The sequence below is a fragment of the Lissotriton vulgaris genome, chromosome 4_1 (genome assembly GCF_964263255.1).
Source record: "Lissotriton vulgaris chromosome 4_1, aLisVul1.2, whole genome shotgun sequence".
NCBI lineage: Eukaryota > Metazoa > Chordata > Amphibia > Caudata > Salamandridae > Lissotriton > Lissotriton vulgaris.
The window spans coordinates 716,331,607-716,341,713 of record NC_141691.1 but is presented as its reverse complement, the minus strand read 5'-3'; the positions used below and the strand labels follow the sequence as shown (position 1 = coordinate 716,341,713).

The window sequence follows — 10,107 nt, the reverse complement described above, 5'->3', positions numbered from 1 at the left end:
AGTCTACTGTCTCTAGCATTACGTAGTAATGCTCTCAAATGACTAAAAAGTTGCAAACAAGTAAGCATAGTAGCAACGCCAATAACCAGGTGAGCACCTGCAATGACAGAAGCTATTTAAACATTAATTTCCTGCAATGTAATCTAATCAGCAGCATTAGTACTCTTCAGGAAAAAAATAGATTAGCAATATAACAGAGCAGAAGGAAAAAAAGTAGTTATGATATAGCTACTTACCAAGGCCAGGGATCTCCACACCAAGCAGGTCGATCATGTCATGCTCCCGGTCCAAGATGTCACTCCACCGGTGCGTCACTTGGTGGTAGGTGCGCCGGACCCCAGACTCCTTATACATGCGCCGGCACACCTTCTCCCACAGCTGGCGATGCTCCCGGAGGACGTAATCGGAAGCAATCCGCCCACCTGAGTCTTCTCAGTAGCGTTTACCGTATGGACCCAATCAGTGTGCGTATTGTGAAAAAGAGGGTCATTTCAAGAGTAGTTGTCCGGTTTTGTTACAGCGTACGAATGGTGCTTCTGGTGCAAGAGGTTGAGGCGTTCAACAAGCTCCTAGAGGTAGGGGACGTGGAAATCTCCCCCAGAATGCTTGTTCCTTCCCGCCTCAGAATTCCATGAATAGTTTCGACCAGCAGAATAACGCATATGCTAGGACAGCTCAGTACTATGCTGATGACTACTATGCAGAAGATGAGAATATGGAAGGTGATGATTGCTAGGACAGCCATGGACAAAGAGAGGGAGTTGTTTCAGTTCCAGTAGATCAGAGTGGGCCTTATGTTGAGGGGATTACATCAGGTGTGTCAGAGCCTTTTCTGTTGGATACTGGTGCTACAAAGAGTTCTATTATGCACTCAAAACTCCCTGGCGCACCTTTGTCTGGCGAAATGAATGTTTCAGTAGGTTTTTCTGGCGCCCCGGTTTGGAACCCGATCTCTAGTCCTATGTCCCTTTTTGTTGGACCATGTGAATTAGAAGCACCCCTCATTCTTACAACAGGTTGTGGTGAAAACTTGTTGGGATTGGATCTGTTAAAAAGATTATATGCAACTTTGTACTGTTCTCCTTCGGGAGTACAACTTACACTGGGTAAGAAAGTGGTTTCTCCAATGTATTTGTCAAAGGATAAACTTCTGTCAGAATTGTCTTCTCTCCCGGATATTCTTTGGGCTACTGGACCCAATGTTGTGGGTCTCTTGGAAATAGCGCCATATGTTGTAACACTGAAAGCCAATGTTAGAATGCCGCACATTCCCCAATACAAGATCTCTAGTGACAGTGAAAAGGCGTTGTTAGCGATTATTTATGATTTGATTGAGAAAGATGTAATTGAAGAGACAAGAGGCAACGTTTGTAATAGTCCTGTTCTGCCGGTTTTGAAGCGTACTGATCCTTCCCAGCCACCTATTTACAGATTTGTTATTGATCTTAGGGAGGTCAATAAAATAGTTGTGCCACAGTTTCCAGTTGTCCCTGATATCACTGCCCTATTGACTATGATTCCAGCTTCAGCCACTTGGTTCTCAGTGATTGACTTGAAGAATGCTTTCTTCAGCATCCCGATTGCTGAGGAGAGCAGGGATATTTTTGGCTTCAGTTTAGGAGGTTGAAGTTTCCGCTTCAAACGCGCTCCTCAGGGCTACTGTGAAAGTCCATCAATATACAGCCAGGCTTTAAAAACACAGCTTGACACTATTGTTTTACCTGACGGCGCTACCCTTATTCAATTTGTCGCTGATTTGCTATTAGCTGCAGATACTGAGGATATTTGTAAAGAAGCCACATTGTCGTTATTGCGTCATTTGTGTGATTTGCGCCACAGAGTCTCTCTTTCAAAATTGCAATATTGTCGACAAGAAGTAACCTACTTAGGTCACCTCTTATCGAAGGAGGGAAGGAAACTGACCCCAGAAAGAATTCAGGCAATTGCAAAATTGAGGGTCCCAAGGACACAGAGAGAAGTGCGTGCTTTCTTGGGCATTACATCATATTGCAGACAATGGATACCGAATTTTTCTTTATTGGCCAAACCTTTGGTGGCATTAACTTGTAAAGATACACCAAATCCCATTCCATGGTCTGAAGAGTGCCAGAAAAGTTTTTCCGAATTGCGTGATGCATTGTGTTCGGCTCCTGTATTGGGTACCCCCGACTACAGTAAGCCTTTTACATTCTATGTCAATGAGAGAGAAGGTTGTGCTTTGTCAGTTCTGACACAGTCTTTTGGGGACAAACAGAGTCCATGCGCGTATTTTTCGGCGACTTTAGATCCAGTAGCTGAGGCGTTGCCAAGTTGTTTGAGAGCCACTGCGGCAGCAGCTGTCTCTATTCGACAGTCTGCTGGGTTAGTAATGAATAACATGTTAATTGTGATGGTCCCACATGCAGTTGACATTTTGTTAAACAGAACAAAGACACAGCACTTAACTAGTGCTCGATTGTCAGGGTATGAGCTGACACTGTTGGCAAGTCATGTGCACATAAAGAGGTGCAATACACTAAACCCAGCCACATTATTGCCGATTTTAGCTGAGACAGATGATGATAGTGAAGATCAGCATGACTGTTTTTTGAGAACAGAGGAAGAGACGAAAGGGAGGATAGACCTTAGAGACACTCCTCTTCCAGAATGTGATGGTACTTTGTGGGTTGATGGTTCGTGTTTCAAGTTGCCGAATGGTGATACGACTGCAGCATATGCTGTGACGACTTTGCATACGATTGTTGAAGCTGCACGTATTCCCCACAATTCAGCGCAAGCAGCAGAGTTGATTGCACTTACAAGAGCGTGTGTGTTGGCGAAAGGAAAACGAGTGAACGTGTACACGGACAGCCAGTATGCCTATCGTGTGGCTCACAGTTTTGGACGATTGTGGAAAGAACGTGGGTTCCTGACTTCGCATGGTGCTAAGATCCAGCATGGTCAGTTGGTAAATGAGCTTCTCGAGTCACTGACCTTGCCGTTACAGGTTGCAATTGTAAAATGCAGTGCGCACAAAAAAGTTACGGATGATGTTGGTCGTGGAAATGCGTTTGCGGATGAATCGCGAAAGAAACTGCCAGGAATGTAATGAGTCGAATGTATGTTGCAGGCTATGTTCCCAATAAGCCGCACGGCCGCGCGGCCGCGCGCTTCTGTAGTCCCGAGCGCGCAGTGCCATTAGTGGAGCGCGCACACACCGCGAGAGTTTTCGCGCCGCCGCTTTTAAAAGGCGAGCGGCGCGAAAAACTGGCATTTCCTGATTGCGGTGGACGGAAGACTTTCCTAATTGCGGTGAACGGAAGACGGCGAAAGTGATCACCTTGAAGTGCCAGGTAAGTTTTACAATCTGGGCACTTGCTTTTGTTGCTTCCCCCAGCAGCAAAACCTGCCGCCGGCGCTTTTGGTTTCAGCTGAAGCGCACGCACTGTATCGTTTTGATTATATGCAACTTTTGCAGACAGGGTGCCAGCCGTGCGTTTGAAGGAACTTCTTGAGAAGTCTTACATGTGGCTCTGAGGAGGAGAACCTTGATTTATTTATTTTTCGCAGTTATATAGCGGGAAATCGACCCAAAGGCATTGGAGCGCTAGCGCTGTACACGAGCAACACCAAAAACAAAAAATAAAAACTGTATAATGCATTTTCGTTTTTTTGACGGCCTGCTTTCTGCATTAAAGTTTGTGCACAGGCAGGACCGGGCCTGGTATGAGCATGAAAATAATAGTATTAGGATGCCATCTCCATCTAAGAAATGATGCAGCAGCCGAGCTCAGTTTACACTTTTAATTTCCTTCGCCGCCGAGCCCCTTTTACATTGTTCAATTTCCTTGCTCAAACAAGCCGCTGCACAGTGTCATTGCATTTGGTGGCCCACGCTGCAAATTAAATATGTTGTGTATGTAGCATTTTGCTCATTACTTATACAGGTCTTTTCATTTATGACAACATGTACTTTATTTAAATCGAAGTCCAGCGGCCATGATTGGTGACGAGTTAAACAGCGCCGAGCAGGCTGAGGGCTTTTAGCACTCATTACTGGCAGGCATGCAGGAGGACACGGGACAGCGGCGGGTGGTGCCGGGTGTTTTGGGGGAGGGGGTGGTACTTTTCCTTACCCCATCAGGCCGGGCTTTTCTCTTCCTGCTAAACTGCCACGTATCTTATTGCTTCCTGCTATCTCAGCTAGCGCCAAGAAGCCTTTTTTGGCATTCGAGCGCTAGAAGAACACCTAATATAATATATATATATATATAAAGAAAGTGTGACAACGGCAACGAGGAGTGATATATAAGGGAGCCGCTATCCGGCTCCCGTCTCATCTGCTGGTATCAGCGCCCGGGGTACCTCTGCAAGGGCTCTTCATATCAATGCATTAAACGTGGTAACTATGATGCTGTTGAGGATTGCGCCCATGTGGAGATTCGTTTGCACTTTTCTTCTTTTTCTGGGTTACGCTGTTGCCTCGGAGATCACGTTTGAGCTGCCTGACAAAGCCAAGCAGTGTTTCTATGAAGATATCGCTCAGGGCACCAAGTGCACTCTGGAGTTTCAGGTGATCACTGGAGGCCACTATGATGTAGACTGCCGTTTGGAGGACCCTGATGGCATTGTGCTCTACAAAGAGATGAAGAAGCAGTATGACAGCTTTACATTTACTGCTTCTAGAAATGGCACATATAAGTTTTGTTTCAGCAATGAGTTTTCCACGTTCACACACAAAACCGTATACTTCGACTTCCAGGTCGGAGAGGATCCTCCCTTGTTTCCAAGTGAAAACAGAGTCACTGCACTTACTCAGATGGAGTCGGCTTGCGTTTCCATTCACGAAGCTCTGAAGTCCGTCATTGACTATCAGACACACTTCCGTTTAAGAGAACTGATTTGCTGTGAACAGTAATTGATTGAATCGGTATAACGTTCATACCGCAACTGGATTTATTTAGTAAGTTTTTATTCTCTAGCTTCTCCCTTCTCCCCCAACTCCCATCTGCTGTAAGAAATTGCTTATTTTGCCTATTTCTGTACAGCCCATATCACACTCTAACCTCAGCAAATGCATCTTTTGCAAATAGTATAATGTCATTGCAACCGTTGGATTCCAGAACAATAATTGATGTAGTAAAGAAGGGGGTACAACAGTGGCTGTCTGCTATGCAGAACACTTGGGTTTAGGGGTATTATAGCTAGACAGTCGCTGGTGTTCCATTGAGAGATACTATTAATAGGAAAAGTAAAACATTATCTATACTTTGGCTGATCGGGTCACACTTCTGATGCAAATAATAAAATTACATTTCCAGGGAGTCTTATTTGTATTCTATCACCTATTGCTAACAGTTAAAAACACGATGTGCTTAAGGATCAAGGTATATCTAGAGTTCCAATATAAAATGGTTGATAAAATTAACAGTTTTCAACTTAAACGTAAATATGTAGAATTCTGTTTCTTTTAGATGGGGCCTGATCTTTAAACGAAAACAAAACCACTTGGACTACAGCGGGTCCTAATTTGCACTGTATTGTCTCCCACTTCTCTTATGCAGCCCTTATTCAGATGATTGGCTGTAGAGTGGCCAACGTGCCACGTGCACACTTCACTGACAAATTGACCTTTGTTGAACATGCCACAGTTATGATGCAAGAATACTCAATAGCTCCCCTTTCTAACGGAAACCTAGGGTGAAAGAGGTGCGATATAAATTTGGCCTTGATACATACAAAGTAAATGCAGCCTAGTTTTTTGCCCACAGTTGGTGCACTGGCACAAGGCAACTTGGGTATAGAATCCTATTGAACATCACATGGGCTATTCCAGACAAACACCAGGGCTTAAGTCATGTGCTGACTCGCACCATTAAATATAGATAAATAGCAGGCAATGCTACTGAGCACACTTTTCTTGCTCAAAGCAAATAATTGAATAAGTTGGCTTTTGTAAATGAAAAAAAAATGATATATGAGGGAATGTGGTAAGTGGAGAAGACGAAAGATAGTAGCGTAAAGAAGAGAAAAAAACAAGAGAGAGAATAGAGTAAGAATTTTGGACAGAGAGAGGGATGGACATGAAAAAGGAGACAGTAGGTGGGAGAGACAGGGTCGAGGAGTGTAGAGACAAGACACTGGAAGAACATTTGAAACAGAAGGTGAAGGGGTAGCAGGATGAGAAGGAGAGACAATGTTGAGATGAACAGAGGTGACAGAAAACAGACCGGACAAGTAACAGAGTGGCATGAGAAGAGGAGAGAGTCGGAGGAGACACAGACAGACACACAGACACACAGACACACAGACAGACACACAGACAGACAGACAGACAGACAGACACACAGACAGACACACAGACAGACACACAGACAGACAGACACACAGACAGACACACGCACAGACACACAGACAGACAGACACACGGACAGACAGACACACAGACAGACAGACACACAGACAGACAGACAGACACACAGACAGACACACAGACACACACACACACACACAGACAGACACACACACAGACAGACACACAGACAGACACACGCACAGACAGACAGACACAGACAGACAGACAGACACACGCACACGCACACACCCACAGACAGCCTGAGAGGGCCGACCAAACAGTCATTGGGCACTTTGGTGTGGGCAAACCACTCCTCCCCTGATCGAAGAGCAGCCCAGCCCACCCACCAGCCGCAAAGCAGCAGGACACGTCAGCAAGCATAAAATAATAACTTAAAAGTTATTATCATATTAGGTTTCTTTTCTTTACACTGCTTAAAAGCAGTAGGGGATGTTCCACTGCCATAGAGGAGTACAACAAGAAACAAGAAAAACCACATTCAAGGATCCTTTCAATCAGGATATAAAGCTCATCAGAGCACCAAACTCCAGCCCAATCAAAATTGTAGGTGACTCCTTGGAGCTCGTTTTACACATCACAGAAGGTGTAACACATAATGCAGATTTGTAGACCAGTTTAACGTAATGAATGCTAATAATGAAGCACATGGGCATATGCCTATTTGCCTAAACTGGAATCCCTGGTAACTATTTGGTCGTTTTTCCTATTGGAGTATCTGGCCAGTCCCATTCATTGTTTGTACTTCCTAGAGCCTTTGCTAACCATCTTGTTTTAAATTGCAGGTTCGCAGTCTGTAAGGTATTTGGATTTGAATGGTCAGGCGTGAGTACCCACAAAGACAAGGTAATTCTGTTTATGTTCCACATTTGATTTTGGGGGGTGCTGGGTAAATAGATTCACAATCTGCACCCCATTTCTTTTGCAGGTTTGGGAGACCGTGCTACAAATACAGTTGTACAGGCAGACGTGAGTAGAGGCAGAACAAACAGGTAATTGTTTGGTAGAGTTAAACTGTGGTGCAGCTTGAACATTGTAGTTTAACAACATGCCTTACCTATGTTTTCTTCCGTTGCAGGTTCCGCAGACAGTACCCCACACATTTGAACGGGCATACGTGAGTACAAGCACAACAGGTATTTGTTTGGTCGAGTTAAACTGTGGTGCTTCTTGAACATTGTAGTATAACAACATACCTTACCTTTGTTTTCTTCCGTTGCAGGTTTAGCAGACAGTCCCCCACACATTTGAACGGTCATACTTGAGTACAAGCAGAACAGGTAATTATTTGGTAGAGTTCCCTTATGGTGCACATGGCATATTGCTGTATCACAAATTCGCAATGTGCTGATCTAATCTTTACTTCTATTGTAGGCTCTACGGACAGTGCTACATTTAAGTTTGGCAGGGCAGGGCAGTGAACAGAAAAATCCAGGTAATTGCACTCTACATTTTGCCGGCAAAGCCTCAGTACTATGTGAAACATTGCAATCATGAGCATAGGCATCAACTTTAGCCATGTTCCTTTATTTTGCAGGCTTTGTGGCGTAGCAGGCTAAACCCAGTTCTCACAAATATGTTCAAGCGCAAAGCTGTACCTTCTGCAGAGTGTGATGCTTCACCACAAAGGAAGAAATGTTGCCTTGTATTCAAGGAAGAGTGGATGAAAGAAATTGTGGAGGCTGAGACACAGAAATCACGAAGCAAGGTTCGCGTCCAACTTGGGGAACTTTTTCAATACAGTCCAGACGTGGGTTTGATTTGCAAAACATGAGCCGAAGCCAAGATTGTTGGGGACTTTTCTACAAGGAAGAAATGGAGTGATGGCTGGAAACTGGATTACCTGAAACGCCATCTAATTAGCAAAGTGCACTTCCCCACCCAGTGAACAGTGCTCCAGTTAAGAATATTTAGTAAAATCTTATGATGGTACCATCGTTGGAGTCTTGTGCTTTTCTAACCATTAATTGTACTTGCCTGTGTAACCAGTTCATGTTATGGCATGTATTTCCAATTTGCAAACCGGCCTTAAAACCCTTAACTTGGCGCTGTATGTGTGAAAATGCACCATCTTTTCACTTTTTTAAGTAAACGTTTGGGGTGACATTTGGCGCTGCGCGCGCGGTCTAGCTCCTAGCGCACATAGCCATGGTTGCAACGCACAGAGACCCTCCACTGCCGCACACAGAGGAAAAAAATTAGAGGGAACATTGGTTGCAGGCCCTGCGAGATGGATTGGTGATGTTGGTATGTGTGAAGATACGATTGAGAGTGTGAAGTCCATTCAAGCTGAAGCCACAGAGAAAGAGTTGAATGAATGGAGAGAAAGTAAGGGTAAATTGGATGCGAATGGTTGTTGGGTTGAATTGTCAGAGCATCAGAGATGGTTGTTACCCGATGCGTATATGCTTGCAGTGGTGACAATGGCTCATGGAATGGCTCATATCAGTGTGAAAGGGATTTGTAAGTTGTTGGCTCCAGTATGGCAAAATGGTGGAATCCCTAAGTGTGCAGAGAATGTGGTCAAGAAGTGTATGGTATGCCTGAAATACATCCCTGGTAGGGGAACCCCAACTCCAGCTGGTCATTTTGCGCCTCCAACGTATCCGTTTGAGGTTTTGCAGCTATATTTCATCCACATGGAAAGATGCAACAATTAGAAATATGTACTCATTGTTGTTTGTGCCTTTTCAAGATGGGTCGAAGCATACCCCCTGAAGGACAATACTGCTTTGTCCACAGCCAAAGCCCTTGTCAAAGAGTTTTTCCCCAGATTCGGAATGCCTAGAATGGTTTGGAGTGATAATGGGAGTGAATTTGTGGGTCGAGTGATGAAGAAAGTGTGTGAGGGGCTAGGCATCCAGCAAAAGTTTCACGCTGCAAATCACCCCCAATCAGCTGGATTAGTAGAGTGCTATAATGGCACGTTAAAACAGAAACTGGCCAAGATTCAAGCGAGCACCGGTCTTAAATGGCCTGACGCTCTGCCCTTGGCACTCTTATCAACGAGAATGACTGTTCACTCTAGACTGGGACTTAGTCCCTATGAAATTGTGTTTGGCCGCCCGGCCAACATATGGGGATTGCCAAGGACCACCAGGTTTAGCGAAATAGAACACCCTGTACTGCTTGATTATCTGTATGAATTGATGGCTAAATTGCGTTTTTTACACCAACAGGTCACAACACTCTACCTCAGGCCTCTGAAGCTCCAGGGCACCCTATCGATCCTGGATCCTACATGCTGGTTTAGAATTTCCAGTGAACAAAGAATGACCAGCCCCGGTGGAACGGCCCTCATCTAGTTCTTCTCTTGACAAGATCAGCAATTCGAGTAGAAGGAAAGAAACATTGGGTCCACAGCAATCATTGTAAGAGGGTCCCACTGCCTCTTCCGTACAACCGGTGGGTCCAGGAGGGAATCGCTGACTCTGAAGCTGAGACCGTGCCTCGTTTCCTACCTTTTAGCGATGCACGTATAAAAGGAACAACTTCTGAAAAGGAAAGCGACAACATTTTGCAAGAAGCTGTGCCTCCGTCGATTCGATTGAACACTACAGAGCCTGAGCTCTTATTCCAAGACCAGACAGCACCTGGCAGAAACCGTTACAATTTAAGGCCAAGAATGACTATGGACAAATAAAATTTTCTTTTTACTTTTTTGTGCAGCTCTCTCATCCAAGAAACTTGCTCATTTTTCTTTTTCGAACCGCCATCCGGTTCTGCTGCTAGGGTCGCGGTTGCCCAAGTCTTTA

At 44.7% G+C, this 10,107-nt stretch overlaps 1 pseudogene; it reads left to right on the top strand.

Annotated features, from left to right (window-relative positions):
• Positions 1 to 4,335: 4,335 nt before the first annotated feature.
• On the top strand, positions 4,336 to 4,897 carry LOC147722484 (transmembrane emp24 domain-containing protein 7 pseudogene; annotated as a pseudogene).
• Positions 4,898 to 10,107: the final 5,210 nt, after the last annotated feature.